Source organism: Myotis brandtii, unplaced genomic scaffold (assembly GCF_000412655.1).
Source record: "Myotis brandtii unplaced genomic scaffold, ASM41265v1 scaffold335, whole genome shotgun sequence".
In the NCBI taxonomy this organism is placed as follows: Eukaryota; Metazoa; Chordata; class Mammalia; order Chiroptera; family Vespertilionidae; genus Myotis; species Myotis brandtii.
In genome coordinates, this window is record NW_005362916.1 from 420,872 (window position 1) to 444,992 (window position 24,121).

Sequence of the window (24,121 nt, forward strand, 5' to 3'; positions counted from 1 at the left end):
TGACTGGTGACCACTTTCAAGATAATACTGAAGGGCCTGAAAGGCTTTGACAGGACAGATAGCACTGAAAACGTTAGGAGCATAGATACTTTTTCCCAGCCATCATGTCGACATCTTTATTTTGAAAAATAATGTAAATGTTCTCCTGCCTGAGGGGCTAGTTTGCAGAGAGTTAAAATGCAGTGGGACAGCCGCCTATAATACATTTCAAAAGTTATTTTTGTAAAATGTTCAGTTAGTAATAATTTGTCATTTTTCGGATGTGTCTGTGGTATATTGGTGCTTCACATTAACTGTGAGAAAATGTTGCACCATTTCTCCCTTGAGCTGAACAAAAGTTCTTGTAAATTTCATGTTCTAATGAGTTGATAATGCATTGGCAATGAGTTATAGCCTGCTTCCTAGTGAATTTGTAAAAGGAGATTTTCAAGATAAAAATCAACATTATTTATGTGTTTCCGTTAGTATGAATAATGTATCAGTTTAGCTTAAGCTGAATAAATCAACTTAAACATTAATAAATTTCAAAATATTCAGAAAGAAACGTATTTCCCCAGATATTTTAATCAAATGTGTTTATCTACAATGCCTTACATATACATAAGTATGTACATACATAAATGAAAGAGAGTAGCAAACACTCCTCTTTGATATAAACTGCTATTTCCTTTTATTTAGTAAATAATGTTTTTGTTCTAAACAGTCAATTGTAACTAAAAATTGATATAAACTGCTATTTCCTTTTATTTAGTAAAGTAGGGGCCCGGTGCACAAAAATTTGTGCACTCGGGGGAAGTTTTGGAGGTAGGTGGAATATAAGAAACTGAAACAAACTGTATGGATTAATCAGGTATTTATGAACAAGGAGACTCTAAGTAGCATGAGCTTAAATAAAACACATCTTTAAGAAATTTGATTGTGACAACAGAAATAACAGATGAGTGAAATAATTACCTCAAAAAAAAATCAGAAATCTTTTACCTTGCTTCCAAGGGAAAAATGACTCCTAATTTTAACATAAATGTTACTTACATTTGAGAGGTGAGGTCATCATCTTTTATGTTCCAGTGGAGTATGAATAGTCTCTGAAATCAGACAGACCTAGCTCAACCTCCAGTTTCACCACCTGTTAGCCATGCGACATTTATAAGTTACTTCTCTCCTAGGTTCCATTTACCTATCATTAAAGGAACAGAACACTTAACTTTCATGGTTGTTGTAAGGGTTATGTGAAATAATCTATATAAAAGGGCCAAAAAGTTCCCAAACATAGAGTAAATAACTATTAATGGCTTATTATTATTTTTGTTTTGTTTCTACCCTACTTTGGATGAGTATCTTCCAATTAATAAAATGAAAAATTTTAGCTAACTTTTACCAAACATTTGGTTTGGGATACAAAATGTAGACTAGGATCTTCATTCAACATGAAGAAAAGAACTGGCACCTACTGTGTGTGTGTGTGGTGCACACAGAGTGGTTGAGTAGAAAAGGGAAAAAAAATCACATTTAAAGGTCATTCAAATACCGTCTTTTTGATGATTGACCCACATACACAATCTCATCAGCTAAAAGCCTTTTTTCTCTCCCTTAGTTTTCATTCAGGCAACAATTGAGCAATTGCTATGAGCAAGCTACAGTGCTAGTTGTTGGAGGCTTCACAGTGATCAAGAGAATAATGATTCCTAATTACCCTGAGCTTACAGTCAGGAGGGACATAGGCAATTTCAGTTTACAGGACCTTTCAACCAAATATGATCATTGTGATGACAGAGGACTAGGATAGTCAGAAGAGAGTTCTTAGGAGAAATGGTGGCCAGAATGAGAGATAAAGACTGGATAGGCAGGTGAAGGGGTGGAAGGAGCTGGGAGTCCAACTGGAGTACCCTGGCCCTGTGTTAGAGTGCAAGAGAAGCAGAAAAGTCTGAACCAGAGGTTTGACCTACTTGAAGAATTGAATAAAAAATAATCTCTAAATCTAGATAGAATGTAGATTTTAAAAAGTTGATACCTAGCAAGAAAGGAAAAGAACAAACAAACAAATAACCAACAGATCAAAAGACTCTATCATGAAGGGCGGGTGAAATGTTTGGACTCAGGCAATAGGGAAAATCTCTCAACATCTCAGTAGTCCCCTGCTAATTATATATTTTTCACATTCTCTTTTGGATGATAGTTATTTGTTGATAAGCCTATATTCCCAATGTAGTATGCTATCCTTCAACATAGGAGCCACCTGACTGCATTCTTGCAGCATCGCATAATGCTTATTATATACACGACATTTTTCAAGTTACAACTGACCTTCATAGGTGCCACCCCATTAAATCCTCATAATAACCTTTTGAGAAATGGCTTACTCATGGCTCCCTCTGTGCAAATAAAGTAATTGAGTTACATAAATAGAATGACTAGTAAATGGAAAACCCAGGCATGAACACAGAACTGATGGCAATGATAGAAATGTTCTATTCAGGGGTAGGGAGGGCAAAAGTAGGCTTACAGTTATGAGTAGGAGTTTGTTCTTATATTATTTATTAATTTTTATATTATTTTCCATATGAACAACTGTAAACCTACTTTTGTCCTACCCAGTATGTACAGATCCAATAATGTAGCCACTAGCCACATGTGGCTATTAAGTACATGTGACTAGTACAACTGAGAAATGAAATTTTAAATTTATTTATTTTGAATCAATTAAATGTAAATAGCCACATCTAACTAAAGCTTACCATATTGAAAGTACAGCTGTTTATTATGATATCTCATCAGATGTACTCAATAAATAGGTACCACATAATCACATGAGTATTTTAGAGGATTATCCCATCATTATATCATTCATAAATGATTTAGGATTCAATGTTATTTATAGCTTTGAAATGTACTGTTTAGAAATCTAAATAAAACCAATACACATTTTCTACTATATTTTGATTAAAAAAATACCTTCTATGATAATTGACTTTCCTTATGAGGACATAAATTCTTGAAGCTCTTAGCATTGTGGTAACAGCAATTTGTTTGTATTATATTACCTTTAAATTGTTAAAAAAATTAAGAATCTTCCTATGAATGATACTATATTTTTGTCTTTAAGTTAGCCAGATTATCACATTCTTCATGTAGTCTATGAAAAGTAATTACATGCATACTGAGTGTATTAGTTTGCTCTGGCTGCCATAACAACATATCACATCCTGGATGGCTGAAACAATAGAAATGTATAGGCACCTCTGGTGTCTCTGTATGTTTTAATCTCCTCTTCTTATGAAGACACCAGTCAGATTGGATTAGTGTGCATCACAACAGCCTTGTTTTATGACAATTACCTTTGTAAAGGCCCTACCTCAAAATAGGCACATTCTGAGGTACTTAGGTTAGGGTTTCAACATATGAATTTGAGGAGTGGGGCACAATTTAGCCCATAATATCTCCTTCCAGATTATTTCTTTGTCTGTTAAAGAGGGTTCTGAGTACAAAATTGGAGATTATTAAATCATTTTTATAACTATTCTGCACTTTAAATATATAGTGGTACAAGAGATGCTTGATTCAGACAAAATACTTACCTTCAAATTTTTAGAAGACGGAAAATTAGTGGAAAATGCTAAAGGCCAATCATTAATTTCCAACAAGCATTTTGAACTACAATGCCTTACAATTTTTTATTAGAACATATAAAATGTGAGTCATTTTATTATCTATAATAAAATGTACTTTTATTAAAATTAAACCTGCAGGCTAAAAATTTTTAAATTTTATTTATTCCTTCAAATGTACTTCTGATTTTAATGTCTGTTTGCTTAGGATAAATTTCAACCAGTGGAATAATGGAAACTTGCTTTTATATGCCAGTGGTATCCACTTTTTCCCTGATGACAACTTAAAATAACAGTCACATTTTGGTTTGTAAAGTGAAATGCCATAAAAGATTAAACTTATACCAGAAGGAAAACAGGGGTGGGGAGAAGTAGAAGAAAATAAAGGGGGCCATAAATGGTGATAGAAGGAGACTTGACTTGGAGTGGTGAACACAATACAATATACAGATGATGTATTACAGAATTGCACACCTGAAGCCTATATAATTTTATTAATCCGTGTCACCCCAATATGTTCAATAATATTTTTTTAAAGGTAGACTTATACAACACTAACCTGTGCTAATTCTATCGGTACCTGAGACTAAATGGCTAAATTCACAATATGCTAACATGGGGAAAAGGGGTAATTACACAGCACTGACATCTTTAATGCCCCTCTCCACATGGAGAGGCAGTGTGGAAGTTGTCCCAGTTGGAGTGAGAGAGGATGGTACTTTTTACCACTCCCTAGCTGAGTGATCCTGACCAAGTTATCTCTGAGCCCTGGGTTTCATCTGTCTCAGAAACCAGGTACTAGGTTCCTCATCTCCCATTTCTTGAATCGCACTGTGGTGTCTATCGCATCCTTAGGGCAAAATAAAAAGGCCTTCAATGAGTCAGCCTTGTGGATTATTCTGAGAGGTGACTCTTCTCACCATATTTCTGACTATATCACTGGTGTTTTTACTGGGGATCAGAAGGTTTGTCAGTGAGTCCTTTCATTTTACCAAGTGAGTACAAATATGGGGAAACTGGAAATGTTTTTTATTCAACAACTAAATTCTCAATCTTATTCTCTCACAATGTGGTTAGATCTTTGAGAGTTGGATATTTGGAGAGTTTTGTTATGACTAATCTAGTCAGCCTCCTTTGTGAATTCTGTATTTCCATTGCACTAAACCCCAGGATAAGGCCACAGTGACCCTTTCACTATAGGATATCTCTTTTTGCCCCTTGAACTACCTGAGAGTATCATCTACCATTCTGTTTTTTAAAATATATTTTTATTCATTTCAGAAAAGAAGGGTGAGGGAGAAAGAGAGAGATAGAAACATCAATGATGAGAGAGAATTATTGATTGGCTGCCTCCTGCACGCCCCACATTAGGGATTTAGCCCTCAACCTGGGCATATGACCTGACTGGGAAGTGACCATGACCTCCTGGTTCTTAGGTGGATGCTCAACCACTGAACCAAGCCAGCTGGGCACCATTCTATTTTTTTTTTTATCAAACTTCTATTTCCCCTTCTTCCTAGCGCCTGCATCCTTTTAAATCTAAATTTCCTACCTTTTTCTTTATCCAACTCTTTTCCCAGGCTACAGTACTTCCCTAACCTACTTTCCATGGACACTTTCAGGACTGAGGCTCAAGTGAGAGTGAGAACTTCTAGTTCTGTTGACAATAGAGGTTGATAGATCTATTGGCAGGAGGTAAGCTCATACAGCCCTAAAACTTAGAATGAATATATATATATATATATATTCTTCTCTAGAATAATCAAAAAAGTTTAGAAAGAAAAAAAAAACAGGGTATCAAATAAATGTCTTCCTTATATCCATCTGCTCTGCCCTCCTCAGAAGCCCCCACAGGAGGATGGTATGGGGAAGATTTTGTTGGAGTTACAGTTATCTGGTTCCAATGTCCCATTTCCCCCAAGTCAGTCCTGAAAGAGGGGCAGCTGAGAGATCAGCAGAGCCAGAAGCAAGGCCAGTGTTCAGAGCTTCCATTCCATGTCGCAGCTGGGTGAGGCTCACATTGGGGCCAGATTAAAGTCTGTTAGTCCATGTTACAGAGTCCCTGAGCCATGTGGGCACAGGGGTCACAGGAGCCAGGTGCCCTGGAGTCAAGAGACAGTGGCTCCTTTGTTTATATATTTAGATTTTGAGTGCTTGCAGTGGCCACGCCCACCCAGCCAATTGTCTGTTTCCATGTGTGATTGATGGGCAAGCATTTTGCCACCTCACTCAGACCTTAGGGGCATGCATCTAAACGGCCTTTGTCTAGTCCCTTTCCTCATCAATTAGCAGGTAACAGACTTGGACAATGTTAAATGTAGCTTTTGGCAAAGCTGTATTAGTGGCATGCCTATATTACTTGGTCTCCCTTTTTGCCTCTTTTCTGTTCAATAATAACCAGGTTATTACAAAGGCATCAAATTGACAAAGGTGTTGTCATAGTTAAAGGAACAAACAAGCATGATGAGGCACCAGGGCCTGGAAACAATGGAAGGACTTACCACCCTTAGGATGGCGGGAAGGAAGAAGAAATAAAGTATTAAACCTCAATGAAAGCTGAAAACACACAGCTCTGGATTCAGATCTCATTTTTCCTATTATGATGCATTTCTTCTGGATGTATTACATCTTAGCTAAAATTGCATTGATTTATGTATCTTTTATATCTTTCATGGGACTGCAACAGAGGGACTCTTTGCTATTTTTTGTTTGTTTGTTTTCTTCTGGCTTCTGGTGATTCACTGCCAATCTTTGGTGTTCCCTGGTTTGTAGTGCGTAGCTCCAATCATCGGACAAGGACTTTCTCCTGAATGTCTACTCACATGGCCATCTTATAATGGCATCAATCAAATTGGAGTAGGGCCCCACCCTATTCTAGTAGGACCTCATCTTAACTAATTACCCCTGCAATAACTCTTACCAAATAAGGCACATTCTGAGGTACTTCAACATGTCTCTTTTGTGTGTATGGGAAGGGACACAACTCAATAGATAAAGTAGTGTTATTAGAAGAGATGTGTGTGTGTGTGTGTGTGTGTGTGTGTGTGTGTGTGTGTGTGTGTGTGTGTGTGTGCTGTTAATCCTCACCCCAGAATATATTTCCATTGATTTTTAGGGATAGTGGAAGAGAGACAGAAACATTGATGTAAGAGAAACACATCGATTGGTTGCCTCCTGCAGGAGCCCCAACCAGGGCCTGAGCCATGGAGGAGCCTGCAACTGTGGTATATGCCCTTGACCAAAATAAAATCCAAGACCCTTTGGTCCTCAGACCTATACTCTATCCACTGAGCCAAATTGGCTAGGGCTAGAAGAGATTTCTTTCTTTTGATAGTCTCCTAGCAAGGAAATCAGAAGAATTAGGAATGGATGAAGGAGGAAACTAATGACCATTTTTTGTTTTTGGGGAATTATTTTCATAGTGTATTTTAGGTCAAAAACAGAGTGCTGAAAAGACAAAATCAACCTTGTTCTGATTAATTTTAAGAAAAGTTAGTTTTAGAATCATTTTTCCTCTCAGGATTATAAGCAATACCAACTGTTTAATTCTGGCCTTTAGATCATTAGAAGCATGCCACAGGAAATGTTTTTAACTTGAAATATAAGCCTATCCAAGGTAAGTTGAAAGAAATAGTCTATGTATGCTTAAAGTTAAAGATGAGGTTAAACTATATAATGACTAAGAATAATTAAAAACTGAGAATAATATGAAATTATGCCTAAGGCATTAAGTTCCTTAAAAACACATTCATGAATTATCTATAACTCTTTTTAAAGATATACCATTTCAATTAAAAGTTTGTTTTCTATATCATTGATAGTATATATATGTGTATGTGTGTAAACATTTTCCAAATTAGTATCAAGGGAACGAGTGTTCAGATTACCTTATGAAGTCATGGCCATTGTGATATTGAAAAATCAGGGTATTTTGAACCAGAAAATATGAATTTCTTCTCAACCACTACATATTTGCCTGTTCTTTAAAAAAATTAGTTCATCTGTCTTTAACTCAGTCATCTCGTTTGTCAGGATTGGTAGAAAGATTAAATAAGATAATGCATAGAAAGCACCTATTCCTGATATCACTTAGGTCACCCGTAAATGTTAATTCTCTTTCTCTTTCCATCTAGCAATATTTTACTGTAAATATAACCAAATTGCCAAGGAGGAAATGACTCTTTCAAAACAAAGCCAATGCTATCATATAAAACAAACTGAATGTAAGCCATCTCTGCATCCTCTGCAATGCCTAGCAAAATTATCCATTTCAATTTTTCATTTCAATTATGTGTTGAAAGAGTGAATGATCATAACAGAGCCTGACCCCAGCAAAACTAGTGTCCTCACTCCTCGGCGACTCTTAAAAGCCTTCCAACAGCATATCAGAATCCATCCCCTACTGTTCTGTTCATAAAAGTCATCATCCTTTCTCAGCTTATCATCTGCAGTGGTTTCATTCTTGCTTTTATATAATTAACTCTCTGCACAGTATTCATGGTGAGCTTTTAAAATACAAATTAGTCCTCATTACTTTCCTTCTTACAAAGAATTTCTACTGTACTAAAGTGAAATCCAAAAATGGTTATAGCAATAGAGCTCTATAAGCCCTGGCCTTTGCTTACCGCCCTGCCCTTATTTCACACCACTCATCCTAGTGTTCATGGACCCTTGTTTCTAGCCTTCAAACACATGGGAAGTCCTACATTTGATCCTTTGAACTTGTGCTACTTGGCTCATTCTCTCCTAGATACTCTCATGAATTTAACCACCCGTTCATTCCTTTACCCATTTATTAAACAAACTAGAGGCCTGGGTGGGGTCTCTCGGCCTGACCTGGGGGCATAGAGCCGAAACTGGCTCTCCAACATCCCCCAGGGGTCCCAGATTGCAAGAGGTGCAGGCCAGGCCTAGGTATTTGTGCACCTGACCTCTAGTATGCAAATAAGATATTTGGTTAATTTATTCCTGCCACCCCCCCCCTTTCCCTCTGAGATTCATCAGTCTGTTCCATGTTTCCATGCCTGTGGTTTCTGCTCCTGCATTGAGCATCTTCCCGCTGGTGGTCGGTGCATGTCATAGCTACTGGCTGGTAGGCCAGTCACTTAGGCTTTCATATATATAGATTGTGCCGAGCCAGCTCAGCCAAGGGTTCGAAATCCTGAGTGAGGGCGGTGAAGGATGAAGAAATGACAGACAAAGAGAATAAGCTGGGTCTAGGTCAGCCATGGGCAAAATATGGCCCGCGGGCCGGATTCGGCCCGTTTGAAATGAATAAAACTAAAAAAAAAAAAGACCGTACCCTTTTATGTAATGATGTTTACTTTGAATTTATATTAGTTCACACAAACACTCCATCCATGCTTTTGTTCCGGCCCTCCGGTCCAGTTTAAGAACCCATTGTGGCCCTCGAGTCAAAAAGTTTGCCCACCCCTGAATTAGCTCAAAGAAATTTGTATTGAGGAAAATATAGCTCTTAATAAGCTCTTAAGACATGTGTCTTAGAAGTGGTCAAAGTCATAGACCCAGATCCTATTGCCAGACGTAATTTAACTCTGATTATTCAGGAAAAGGACTGAAAGCTTATAGAAAATGTCTAGCAGAAGAAGAGTGATTTTTACAGACCCATCCAAGCAGCAGTCAAGCCTAATTATGCTAAGAGGACTGTGCCCTCTAAGCTGGGACTTGTTTGTGGCTTTGCCAACAGGTCAGTCCGAGGCTTAACCCTATAGCCGCGCCCTACATCAGATATTTATTTAAGAGTCACCTAGTCATGGTTCCAAGAGTTGAGAATACAGGTATAAACAAAACAGATACAAGCCCTGCCCTCCTGAGTCTTTTAGTCTATAGGGAAAGATCGACAATAAACACAGATATATAAACAAGCAAACAAGTGCAATGGGAGAAAAATTAAGCAGGAAAGGAGTGTAAGTAGTACTGAGGAAGAGGAGATGAGGGTTTTAAATAGTGTGGCAGGAAAGGCCTTTTTGGTTAAGTTGATTCAAGACCAAAAAGAGGTAAAAATGAGGCATGTGATATCTGCAAGAAGAGCCTTCCTGGCAAAGGGAACTGCAAAGGCTGAGGGGAGAGCTTGATCAAGGTACATCGCTGGAGCTTCGCAATGGAGATATGTCAGAAGGAAGTTATATCAAAGATGTGGTAGTGTAGAGGTACCACTGGATATTGTCAAACCATGTGACAACTTCAGATTTCATTCAAAGTGATATGGAAAGCTATTGGAGGTTTTAAAAACTCTGAGTGACAGATAAAAACAATGCTTTGCAACTGCAGAAGGGTTCTTTCTTATGACAAATATTTGTTAAATTAATGGATAGAATTAATGAAGTTTGTTAAAAAAACACTCACCAAATTTTAAACTACTACCTGGCAGTTAGACAAACATGAGCAAAGTAGGAATGGTAGGCCAGGTACAGATTTCACCAGGGTAGAAAGCTTCAGGTGCCTAGCAATGGGGAAAACTGGGAAAGTAAGTATTATAGGGTGGGACCTTGCCCCCAAGTGGTCTTTCCTCCCCTAGCTTATACGTCATCACATGGTTCAGCCCCACCTGGCCTTTCATACGGCTGGTATGAGGTTCAGACCCTCCCCTAACCTTTCCTATCATGGTCTGTCACTGGTCATGTAGTAGACCCCCTTAAAGGAGGAACAAGGCGGGGGGGAGGGGGGCAGAGAATAGACTCTAAAAACTCCCATGCAAGTCCTTGCCCTTAAGATTTAAGCCCTTAGTACAATAAGGTTCTGGCCCATATCAAATAATTTTAAGGACAAAGCCTCAGGTCTGTTAACCACAGAAATAGAGTTTTGGTCAAACTAGAGATAACATCTGAGCCTCAGTTATGTTTTAGCTCCATGCCCAGAAAAGCCAGTTATACGTTAGCTCCATGCTCAGAAAAGCAGCAAAACCAAATGAAGGGACGCCATGGCTGACATCAGGACTAGCTGCAATGACTAATGACCCCTTACCCTAGCACTCACCGATTAGTAGGGACCAGGACCCTGAAGGACACTCCTGGAAAGCTGATGAATATTCTATTGACATCCTCCCCTGAGACCTCTCTTAAAATCCCTGACTTTGGAAACCAGATAAAAGCCCTTAAGATGAAGGACTCAGCATGAACTCTCTTTCTCTCTTGAACAGGCCCAAGGTTTCCCTAACCCCTTGTGTCCCTTGGGGAGCTCTCTGTGGAGCATACCCCACACCCCCCAACATTCCTTCCCTCAGGTGCCTTTTCTTTCCCTTTATTTCTACTCAGCTCCAAGGGCCCTTCTTTTGCCTCTGTAGCTTGTTTCCTGAGTACATGCAGCCCAGCTGGCCCACTCCATCTATAACTCACATCTACCTATTTTGTCTTTCTAGATAAACTTTCACTTGTATCTTGCCTCTGAATTCTTTCTTAGCCAGACTCAAGGACCAAGGGCTAACTTTGCCAATAACGTTCCTACCGTTCCATTATGTAATGTTCAAACAGTGAAATAAGCCCAATTTATGTATTTGCTATTGAACCTAGATATACGTAAGTTATCTTCAATGAATGCATATAAAATATCTAAGAGTTAGCATGCTGCCTGTCACCCCTTTGTCTTTTCTGAGATTAGCTTGCCAAGTACTAAGAAGCTGAACTTAATAAGCTTTTGTTTCCAACTGCTATGTTCACTGTATAAATGACACCAAATCTCTGAATTTACAATTGATTAACATTCCTCTTATGGCACTATTTGCTGAAGATTGAGAAGACCCTGGCAGTGTAGAAAATTTTAACTGCCTCTGATTTTTTTCCTGTTTCTTTCACTGAGAATAGGGGCTTTAAAATGAATACCTTTTTTATTTGTTCCTGAGGTCAGGCTGAGTGATATGACATCTCTGATGTTAGTATATCACATTTAAACAACTTTACTTTCTGTATAATATTCAAAACAGTCTGAATTCAGTCCATATTTAGTTGAGGCAGTTAACAGTAAAAAAAAATGAGACATTGGCAATTGGGTATTTAGTGCAGTGGATAGAGATGCATGTGGTTTAGAAACAGATTTGAGTTTGAATTCTTGCTTTGTCATTTACTTACTCTGTCATAATGAGCACATTTATTTCCACTAAACATCTTCTTTATCTAGAAAAGAAATGGTAAATGGTATTTGTGGATTTAACGATACAACCTGACAAAAGCACTTAAAGTAGTCCACATCACATAGGTTTTCAATGTAGTTAATGGTGGTATTAGCCAAACTTTTTCTGATTATCCTCTTCCGATGACTTCACCTAGATGTCTTTACCTGCATTGAACTATCCTGCAACCTAGCCAGGGAGAGATATTCTTTCAAAATTATTTCTTCTATCAAATGTGAAGCAAGAGAGAGTAAATATTTTGTTTTTCTGGTAACTTTCATTAATCCTCTCTCTTCCTTCCACCTATATATTCTCATCCTTTGGCTTCAATACAAGGTTAAGATTTTTAACCCAAGAGCAATTATTTGGTAAAACAAACAAAAGCAGAAAAAAACAAAACAAAACAAAAAACTTCATTTGATTGCCTTTGCATACCACCCATACCAAAAGTCTTGACTCCGAGTCACAGAATAATAACTAATAACTATGGAGAGTGTGCAGTTCATACTGAATCACAGGACAGTGGAAAATACAGAGTGATAGTGGACTGTAAATCAGAAGTTATGAATCTGAATGGTGTGAAGGGGACCAAATGATTTGTTCCTGTTTACATTTCTCTATTAGCTTAATTATTTGCTCAGGTAGAAGGTAGGAGGAAATGTATTAACTTTTATCTATCCCCCACAGGGACTCAAACTTTTACTCACTTTCTGAAGTTGACTGAGATAACTTTCTTGGGATTGATTTTTTTTAGGTAAAACAACAACAACAACAAAAAACCCCAAAACACTAAGGATAATAATAGCTATCAAATTGTGTCATTGCAACAATAAAATGAGATGTTATCCCTGTTATACATAAACTGTAGTAAAGTTATTTCAATCTTAACCTAATTGTGCCAGTTGTCATCATATGTCCTTGGACTTCAGGTTTTACCTGTAACCTTAAAAAGGATCTTAGCAGACATAAAACTGTTCTAGAGAACATGTTTAAAATACAGATTTCCAAATCCGTCCTCAGAGATGTGGCAATGTGCCTAGCATGTGTCCTGGAGACCCACATTTAGCAATACCTCCAGAGGAGAATACTCCCAAAGGTGGGCCATATATCACACTTTGATGAATATGGATTAAATGATCACTAACATCTTTTATGGTCTAAAAAGCATGCATGTATAAATGTATATTTTTAAAATCTTATTACATTTTCTATGGTAAATAACCTAATTATGAATGAAGCTACTATGAACATGTCTTTTGGTTGATATAAGCCCACATGTTTCACGAGTATATACCAATGAGTGAGATAACTAGGTTATATTTCCCTAGGTATTTGACAATTTGGGATGTTAGGCATACTTTAGCTTTCACAGGTATTCAAATGGACTGTTATTCAAATGGACTGTGACAACTAACAATCCTTTGATTGATAGATAGAGAATAGATACATAATAGACTAGTGATAGATAACTATAGTTGAATATATATGTAGACTAAAATCCTATATAATAAAAGCCTAATATGCAAATCGACCAAACAGCAGAACGACTGGTCACAATGACATGCACTGACTACCAGGGGACAGATGCTCAATGCAGGAGCTGATCCCAGCCCACAGGCCCCAGGCCAGCCAAGGCAGGTGCCAGTGGGGGCCTCCAGATTACCCTGCTGGTCACCCCACAAATCGGCCCTGATCACCGGCCAGGCCTAGGGACCCTACCCGTGCATGAATTTTGTGCACCGGGTTTCTTGTAGATATATAATATGTCAAATGTAATATCTCACTATAAGACTTTGAGTTACTAAATGTCCTTACCAACACTTAATATTTTCAAACTTTTTATTTTTTCTATCCTGATGGCTGTGTAAAAGTGCTCATTATGGTTTCAATTTCTATTCCCTGGAAACTAGTGACATTAAACATTTTTTTTCACATATTTAGAGAACATTTAAAAGTACCTTCTAAACTAGAAAAGGCAGTGTTTTGAATGCCTACTTAGTCCTTTGCCCATGTTTTTCATGCCCTTTTGTAATTGATTTCTAGTGGTTCTTTATATATTCTGGAGATTTTTTTTGGAGATTATATATATACTAGAGGCCCGGGGCACAAAAATGTACAAATGACACAAAATCTCTGAATTTACAATTGATTAACATTCCTCTTATGGCACTGTTTGCTGAAGATTGAGAAGACCCTGGCAGTGTAGAAAATTTTAACTGCCTCTGATTTTTTTCCTGTTTCTTTCACTGAGAATAGGGGCTTTAAAATGAATACCTTTTTTATTTGTTCCTGAGGTCAGGCTGAGTGATATGACATCTCTGATGTTAGTATATCACATTTAAACAACTTTACTTTCTGTATAATATTCAAAACAGTATGAATTCATTCCATATTTAGTTGAGGCAGTTAACAGTAAAAAAAAAAATGAGACATTGGCAATTGGGTATTTAGTGCAGTGGATAGAGATGCATGTGGTTTAGAAACAGATTTGAGTTTGAATTCTTGCTTTGTCATTTACTTACTCTGTCATAATGAGCACATTTATTTCCACTAAACAACTTCTTTATCTAGAAAAGAAATGGTAAATGGTATTTGTGGATTTAATGATACAACCTGACAAAAGCACTTAAAGTAGTCCACATCACATAGGTTTTCAATGTAGTTAATGGTGGTATTAGCCAAACTTTTTCTGATTATCCTCTTCCGATGACTTCACCTAGATGTCTTTACCTGCATTGAACTATCCTGCAACCTAGCCAGGGAGAGATATTCTTTCAAAATTATTTCTTCTATCAAATGTGAAGCAAGGGAGAGTAAATATTTTGTTTTTCTGGTAACTTTCATTTAATCCTCTCTCTTCCTTCCACCTATATATTCTCATTCTTTGGCTTCAATACAAGGTTTAGATTTTTAACCCAAGAGCAATTATTTGGTAAAACAAACAAAAGCAGAAAAAAACAAAACAAAACAAAATACTTCATTTGATTGCCTTTGCATACCACCCATACCAAAAGTCTTGACTCCGAGTCACAGAATAATAACTAATAACTATGGAGAGTGTGCAGTTCATACTGAATCACAGGACAGTGGAAAATACAGGGTGATAGTGGACTGTAAATCAGAAGTTATGAATCTGAATGGTGTGAAGGGGACCAAATGATTTGTTCCTGTTTACATTTCTTTATTAGCTTAATTATTTGCTCAGGTAGAAGGTAGGAGGAAATGTATTAACTTTTATCTATCCCCCACAGGGACTCAAACTTTTACTCACTTTCTGAAGTTGACTGAGATAACTTTCTTGGGATTGATTTTTTTTAGGTAAAACAACAACAACAACAAAAAAAACCCAAAACACTAAGTATAATAATAGCTATCAAATTGTGTCATTACAACAATAAAATGAGATGTTATCCCTGTTATACATAAGCTGTACTAAAGTTATTTCAATCTTAACCTAATTGTGCCAGTTGTCATCATATGTCCTTGGACTTCAGGTTTTACCTGTAACCTTAAAAAGGATCTTAGCAGACATAAAACTGTTCTAGAGAACATGTTTAAAATACAGATTTCCAAATCCGTCCTCAGAGATGTGGCAATGTGCCTAGCATGTGTCCTGGAGACCCACATTTAGCAATGCCTCCAGAGGAGAATACTCCCAAAGGTGGGCCATATATCACACTTTGATGAATATGGATTAAATGATCACTAACATCTTTTATGGTCTAAAAAGCATGCATGTATAAATGTATATTTTTAAAATCTTATTACATTTTCTATGGTAAATAACCTAATTATGAATGAAGCTACTATGAACATGTATTTTGGTTGATATAAGCCCACATGTTTCACGAGTATATACCAATGAGTGAGATAAATAGGTTATATTTCCCTAGGTATTTGACAATTTGGGATGTTAGGCATACTTTAGCTTTCACAGATATTCAAATGGACTGTTATTCAAATGGACTGTGACAACTAACAATCCTTTGATTGATAGATAGAGAATAGATACATAATAGACTAGTGATAGATAACTATAGTTGAATATATATGTAGACTAAAATCCTATATAATAAAAGCCTAATATGCAAATCGACCAAACAGCAAAACGACTGGTCACAATGACGTGCACTGACTACCAGGGGACAGATGCTCAACGCAGGAGCTGATCCCAGCCCACAGGCCCCAGGCCAGCCAAGGCAGGTGCCAGTGGGGGCCTCCAGATTACCCTGCTGGTCACCCCACAGATCGGCCCTGATCACCAGCCAGGCCTAGGGACCCTACCCGTGCATGAATTTTGTGCACCGGGCTTCTTGTAGATATATAATATGTCAAATGTAATATCTCAGTATAAGACTTTGAGTTACTAAATGTCCTTACCAACACTTAATATTTTCAAACTTTTTATTTTTTCTATCCTGATGGCTGTATAAAAGTGCTCATTATGGTTTTACTTTCTATTCCCTGGCAATTAGTGACATTAAACATTTGTTTTCACATATTTAGAGAACATTTAAAAAGTACCCTCTAAACTAGAAAGGGCAGTGTTTTGAATGCCTACTTAGTCCTTTGCCCATATTTTTCATGCCCTTTTGTAATTGATTTCTAGTGGTTCTTTATATATTCTGGAGATTGTTTTTGGAGAATATATATATATATATTTCTCCCAGCTTGCAGCTTGCATTTTCATGTTACTAATGTTGTATTTTGGAAAAAAAAGTTTTTTATTTTAATTTTAATAAGTCCTATTTTACGGTTAGTACATTTTATTTATTATTTTAAACAACTTTGATGTGTTGGAGGTTAGTAGAATAATATTCTTTGTTTTATTTTGTAAGCTTTATTTTTTCATGTTTTACCTTTAGGTCTGTAGTCCACCTCTAATTAAATATTGTGGATGGTCTGAGGTAGGAGTCAAGATTATTTTCCACACAAATAGTCAGGTTCTCCAGAACTTGCTGAAAGTGCTATCCACGTCTCACTGAAACACAGTAGCACCTAAAACAAGTGACCTTAAAGTGTGGGACATAAAAATAAATAAAAACTCTAATTCTTTCCATTGATCTTAATTTCTATCCTTTAAAATTTTTTTCTGTCTTTTAAAACATTATTCTAAATTATTTTGATTATTCTTTTAAAGAATACTGTATTAATTTTTAGAGGAAGAGGAAGGGAGGAGAGAGAAACATCCATGTGAGAGCATAATCGTCTGCCTCCCCAACTTCCTCCACCAGGGATCAAGCCTAAGACCAAGGCATATACCCTCACTGGGAATCAAATCAGCAACCTCCCTTTCTCTATTTTCCTTGGTTACTCTTTAAACATATTATTTTTAAAAATTACAGTTGATATACAATATATTAGTTTAAAGCATACAGCATAATGATTAGATATGTCAATAACTTATGGGTTGATCACCCCAATAAGTCTAGTACCCATCTGACACCATACATATTTATTGCAATATTATTTACTATATTCCCTATGTTGTACTTTATGTCCCTCTGACTGTTTCTATAACTGGCAATTTGTACTTCTTAATTCCTTCCCCCTTTTCACCCATCCTGTAGCCCCCTTCCGTCTGGTATCCATCAAAATGCTCTCTGTATCTGTCTGAAATATAGTGCTGTAAGTTCTCCAGTCTTGTTTCTCTTCAAGATTGTTTTGACTCTTTTTGGTGCTTTGACTTTCCATCCTATATAATAAAAGCCTAATATGCTAAGTGTCCGGTCATCAGGTGGGCAGTTCAACCAATCAAAGCATAATATGCTAATGATATGCTAAGGCTGCTCAACTGCTCGCTATTCCGTCTGGTATCCATCAAAATGCTCTCTGTATCTGTCTGAAATATAGTGCTATAAGTTCTCCAATCTTGTTTCTCTTCAAGATTGTTTTGACTCTTTTTGGTGCTTTGACTTTCCATCCTATATAATAAAAAACCTAATATGCTAAGTGTCCAGTCATCAGGTGGGCAGTTCAACCAATCAAAGCATAATATGCTAATGATATGCTAAGGCTGCTCAACTGCTCGCTATAATGTGTACTGACCACCAGGGGGCAGACACTCTGGTATGTTAGCTTGCTGCTGGGGTCTGGCCGATTGGGACTGAGGAAGATGGGGCAGACACACCCTGGATCCCTCCCACGGTATCTCCCCAGCCAGCCAACCTCCTGCGTCCCTCCCCAGCCCCGAAAGATGGGGCAGACACACTCTGGATCCCGCCCACAGTACATCCCCAGCCGTCCAACCTCCTGTGTTCCTCCCCGGCCCTGTTTGTGCACCAGTGGGGTCCCTCAGCCTAGCCTGCGCCCTCTCACAATCCAGGACCCCTCGGGGGATGTCAGAGAGTTGGTTTCAGCCAGACGGCGAAACAACCGGTCACTATGATGCGCACTGACCACCAGGGGGCTGGCACTCAATGCAGGAGCTGCCCCGTGGTGATCAGTGTGCTCCCACAGGGTGAGCTCTGCTCAGTCAGAAGCCGGGCTCACGACTGGTGGGTGCAGTGGGCTGAGGGACCCTCACCCGAGTGAGTGAATTCCATGCGCTGGGCCTCTAGTTAAATATAATTAAAATCAGCCTGTAAATTTCACACACACACACACACACACTCATATCCCTCTGCTTTCATTCTGATTGAGTTTTACTAAATCTCTAGATCTATTTGAGAGAATTAACATTACAATTTTTGAAACTTTGAATTCACAAATAGTGTATATTTCTTAACTTATTTGGATCTTAAAGACTTCTCAGCAAGAGTTTTTGTTTTCAGTAGAGAAAACTTACACATCATTCATTAGATTTCCCTAGGCATTTGACAGTCTGGAATGTTAGTGTAAATTTACATTTAAAATATAAACTTTACATTTTAATTTTCTATTTTTTTGTTAAACATTAGCAGCTTTGTCATTTGCACATAGTCCTTGTTAAAATCATAAATAGCTATATTTAATTCAACCACAGTGCCAATTATACTGCTTTGTAAACTTTTAGCATCTAAACTCTTACTGCATATCTGACATACAATATATTGCAAAAGTCACCCTTTTTTTTTACATGCAACTTTATATATTCTGGTTGATTCCTACACATAAATCTTTTCCATAAAATACAAGTTTCATGAGGATAGTAGTCACAAGTTGTGTTTCTTAAAAAAATTTTGCACCTGACCCGGCATAATTTTGAGTATGTAATGATCTTTTCTGAGTTCTTAGATTGTAGTACATGGGTGCAGGGCCTGATGTTCACTTTCATCCACCAGGGAAGGCATATTTTTTTTCAATATATCTTTTCCTTCTGAGGCCATATGGGCTCTCAGACTCTCACAAAATTGCTTCTAACAATTAATTGAGTTGGCATGTAAAATAGAACTAATTTGTAATCTCTGATTTAAACCTTCAATAAAAATTCTACAAAAAAATGAGTGAAGTTTAGATATTGTAAATTTCTTATTTTCTCTAGCTGGCCTTCTAGAAGTTAGTGAACATACTCTATTATAATTAGGGTTATTTATAATATATAGGGTTCTTTATTATAATATATGTATATACTTTTCATTTTACATGTATACATTCACATAAGTAACATTTTTAAATATAATTTAATTTACTTTATTATTTGGATGGCCACCTTGAAAATAAAGAAGATAAAATATGGAATTGGACCTTTTACATAAATTAGATAAAGATATTTTGGACCAAATAATATCATGTTTTACAAAATAAAAGTTTCAGGAGTTAGTTTGAATACAGAAAATCAATGAGAATACATGAGACATATAGCACATGATTACGTTTACAAAAAACTTTTAAAAATGCCAAAAATATAAACTGTAATGCCCATAGTATAGCTATCAAAATCCAATATGCCCTATGTTCAAAATTAGCTACATAGGAGGATAAAACAAAACTGGATTTTTCCAATTTCCAAGGAGAGGCTGAGCAGCCATAAAATTAGTTATATAGGAGGGTAAAACAAAACTGGATTTTTCCAATTGCCAAGGAGAGGCTGAGCAGCCATATACCTCATTTTTATTGTTGTTGTTGTTGTTGTTGTTGTTGTTGACACTATTACAGATGTCCTCCATTCCTCTCTTTCCCCATTTTTACCCACTTCCACCCAGCTCCTGTCCCCCTTCCCTCTGGCCATCACCACACTGTTGTCTGGGTCCATGGGCTATGCATATATGTTCTTTGGCTTTTATGGGATTGGAGTACATAACATCTGCCTCTTAGTCTCTGATTTTATAATTGTATAGTAATGTAGAGTGAGCACTCCCAGATGGAATTCAGGAAAGAAATGTGTGTGTGTGTGTGTGTGTGTGTGTGTGTGTATAGAGTAAGAAATTGTGCTGTGTTGCCGAAACCGGTTTGGCTCAGTGGATAGAGCGTCGGCCTGCGGACTGGAGGGTCCCGGGTTCGGTTCTGGTAAAGGGCATGTACCTGGGTTGCGGGCCCATCCCCAGTGGGGGATGTGCAGGGGGCAGCTGATCGATGTTTCTCTCTCATCGATGTTTCTAGCTCTCTATCTCTCTCCCTTCCTATCTGTAAAAAAATCAATAAAATATATTTAAAAAAAAGAAATTGTGCTGTGTTAACTGTTTTTACTGTATCTCTATGAAAACTTGAGTCTCAAGCAGATAGGATTCCCCTAGTCTTGATATTGCCATATATTTATCAGCATCGAAAGTGACATGTAGTTATGCTTATCCATGCAATTTTAACCATGCTTGATGTCTCTAAAGCTCTAAAAAATAGCATCAATATCATTGTGTGATTCCTAAGAATGAAGGAGCTGGAAATAATCTGTAGCCTGTTTGGACAGTGGAATAATATTTGGATTGTGTGTGTGTGTGTGTATTTATATAGTAAGAAATTGTGCTGTGTTAACTGTTTTTACTGTATCTCTATGAAAACTTGAGTCTCAAGCAGATAGGATTCCCCTAGTCTTGATATTGCCATATATTTATCAGCATCGAAAGTGACATGTAGTTATGCTTATCCATGCAATTTTAACCATGCTTGATGTCTCTAAAGCTCTAAAAAATAGCATCAATATCATTGTGTGATTCCTAAGAATGAAGGAGCTGGAAATAATCTGTAGCCTGTTTGGACAGTGGAATAATATTTGGATTAATTCAATCTGACTTTGCCTGCTGCTATCATTTCGCTGCCATTTCACAGCATCAGATTTTTTGTAGAACTTTAAATTTTTATAGTAAAACCCTTATGACTCAGCTTGCCTTTGCTATTCACTTGTTCCAGGTGCAGTGTTGATATTCTCAGCCTGCAATGTGATCTTTACAAAGGCTTGGCTTTGCTTTCTTTTAACATGATCTATGAAATTGGACTGTGACTCAGGATGCCATAACTCTCTGTCCCTGACCCAAGAACTCTCAGCATTCCTCACTTGGAATCAGTTTTCTTTCTGGTGGTTGCATTCCTGCTACCTGCATCCAGAAGTGGGATCTTCAAATCCTCAGGCAGGAAAAATCACTTTTTGCTCACATTTAGATTTGAAAATAAATTAATCTTTTCCTTCAATGAAATGACGCCTTTCCTGTGCTATTACTGACAGTTTCTACTACTTCAATTTTAGCCTGAAGCATAAATGTTTAACAACTTTATATGTAGTAAGGTGTTCATGAATGCTCCACTGCAGTTTATCTAAAAACAAAAGCAAAATGATATGTCTGCTATCAATAGAATAGTCATCTCTGGTAATTTACATGTTACATGCACATTGTGGAGAACATATTACATTATATTGCAGTAAGAGTCTGTTCTCCTGAGTTTCATCCTCGGCTTTTCTCAAAATTTGATGTAACACATTAAGTTAATTAACTTATCTGGGCTTCAGTTTTCTTGATTAAAGAATTAGCATTTACCTTAAATATCTCCAACATTGTTTATAGGTCTAGCAGTTCTCTTTGGACTATAATTATATACCTACATTAAATAATTATTATCTTCAATTCATAGCTTGGGACTTATTACCATACTAGAGGCCCGGTGCACAACATTTGTGCACTGGGGGCTAGGGGGATGGTCCCTCAGCCCAGCCTATACCCTCTCACAGTCTGGGACTCCTCGGCAGTCCTAGTGCTTTGAGCCCAGCTTCTGGCTGAGTGATGCTCCCCCTGTGGGAATGCATTGACCACCAGGGAGCAGCTCCTGTGTTGAGCATCTGCCCCCTGGTGGTCTGTGTGCATCATAGTGACTGGTTGTTCTGCTGTTTGGTCTCTTTGCATATTAGGGTTTTATTATATAGGATAAGCCTTCTAATTGAGCTTCTAGTCAGGGCCATATGGCTATTTCCATTCTATTTGGGGCTCTAGTTTGAGTGAGAAGATAACCACTCTCCAATCACAGGAGCCTGAAGCCTGACTCTAGAACCTTTGAAGCTTTGTTATGTTCCTGGTAGAGACACTTTTTGAAACCTGCGAGAGGAGGTGACATTTCTAATGATTCTTAAAGTGTAAACTTTGGCACTAAGTATATTATGCTATTCAATACCTTTCCCTAAAGTTTATACTTAATGTAAGCAAGGTGCTGCTATTAAAACTTGCTTTGGGGTCAAAGGAGAAAGAGGAAATATCTCAATAAAAGTTATTTTTACATAAGGATGTCTATTGTTACTAGGAGAGCTTTTTAATACAGTGGGACAGTTCTTGAGAGTAAAAAAAGGTTTTTATTATATATTTTCCATCACAGTCAAACAAGCAGGGAGGAAGAAAAATATGAAAAATATTTAAATGTCTATTATTTTTGACACTGTGTTGATAAATTTAAAAAGAAGATTAAATATTACAGTAAAGAATGAGATTTTGTTTATGTAATCAGCAGACATGATTTTACTTCTTTACTAGAAATGCTTTTATTAAAAAAATTAAGTAATTTCTTAATACATTTTCATTGAGTCAGATAACAATATATATTCATTTACTTATTGTTGTATTGCTATTTTAGAGTATCATGAAATTCACACTCTTCAAAGGATTTCAAGATCACGGGATTCAATGCATGTAGTTTAGAAGCAGCAATGTTTCAGAGAGTTGCCTTTGAGTCCATGGGTTCATTTCCCACTTGTGAAATATTAGTCAAGAGATTGTAAACCTGAGTTTCCTCATCCATAAACTCTATGGAATATGATTGCTATTGTAATTGGTTAGTTAGATTTTCCAAAAGTTACAAAATACCTATTTCACTAGGTTAGATCTAAGGTCTCCTGAAATATAGTCATTGCATTTTTCACCACACAAAATTGCTTCAGATAAAATATAATGTGTGCATAGTTTTTTTTCCCATGTTTTCCTGATGCAATAATGCTATTTGATATATATATATGTTATGTAAATTTAAAAAGTCTAATATAGGGGGTAATGAGTGGGAAATTGGAGACATCTGTAATTCTATCAACAATAAAAATATATTAAAAATAAAGATAAAAAGTATAAAATGTTAATATTCATATCTAAAATATTTAATACCAATTAATTTTATAGGTAACAATTATAAATTTAATTAAGGAAATGGACATTTATAAAGTACTCACACTATATGCCAAAGAAATAAATTATTTTTCTCCTTTCTCTTTAATAAACAATTAGGTAAATACAGTTTTGTTCATTTTATAGATGGGTAAGGTTCTCTGAGATATTAAATAGAACTCTCAAATTTAACTAACCTGTTAGAGAGAAATCAGGACTCACAATTTAAATATGTTATAAATTTAAAATCTATGCTGATCAAATCTAAACACTTGTCACCCAAAATGTTCATATATATGTGTGTGTGTATATACATACATACACTAGAGGCCCAGTGCACAAATTCGTGCACGGGTGGGGTCCCTCTGTCTGGCTGACAATTGGGGCCTATCGGGGCAAATCAGGGCTGACCAGCCAGGGGGAGGGACCGCAGGAGGTTGGCCGGCAGCAGGAGGTTGGCTATGGGAGCGCACTGATTACCAGGGGGCAGCTCCTGCATAGAGCGTCTGCCCTCTGGTGGTCAGTGCACGTCATAGCGACCAGTCAACCAGTCATTCAGTTGACAGGTTGACACAGATAACAGAGGGAAGCGGGGGGACAAGGTCTGGGTGGAGGTGGAAAAGTGAATGGGGACATTTATAATAGTGTGAACCATAAAGTTGAAAAAATAAACACATATTACTAATAGTTTATTTAATCCTCACAATAACCGGATGATATAAATATTATATCTCCTTCAATATGTGGCACAGTAACACCAAATACTTGTTTGAAATCACAAACTAATTAGTTTGAGACAAGATTTAAGTCCTGGCCATCTGGCTCCACAGTGCATGCTCTTAGTTCCTGCTATTTATTTACAGTTATTGAGTTCCTAAAATAAGGGCTTCTCAAAGCACTGA

General features: G+C 37.1%; 1 long non-coding RNA gene across 1 annotated transcript; it reads right to left on the minus strand.

The window, feature by feature from the left end:
* Window positions 1–6,150: 6,150 nt before the first annotated feature.
* Window positions 6,151–23,642, minus strand: LOC106726951. Its single transcript, XR_001363098.1, has 3 exons — window positions 23,538–23,642; window positions 16,837–16,842; window positions 6,151–6,161 (listed from the first exon to the last, which is right to left on the minus strand). It is a non-coding gene; the product is annotated as an uncharacterized LOC106726951 (long non-coding RNA).
* Window positions 23,643–24,121: the final 479 nt, after the last annotated feature.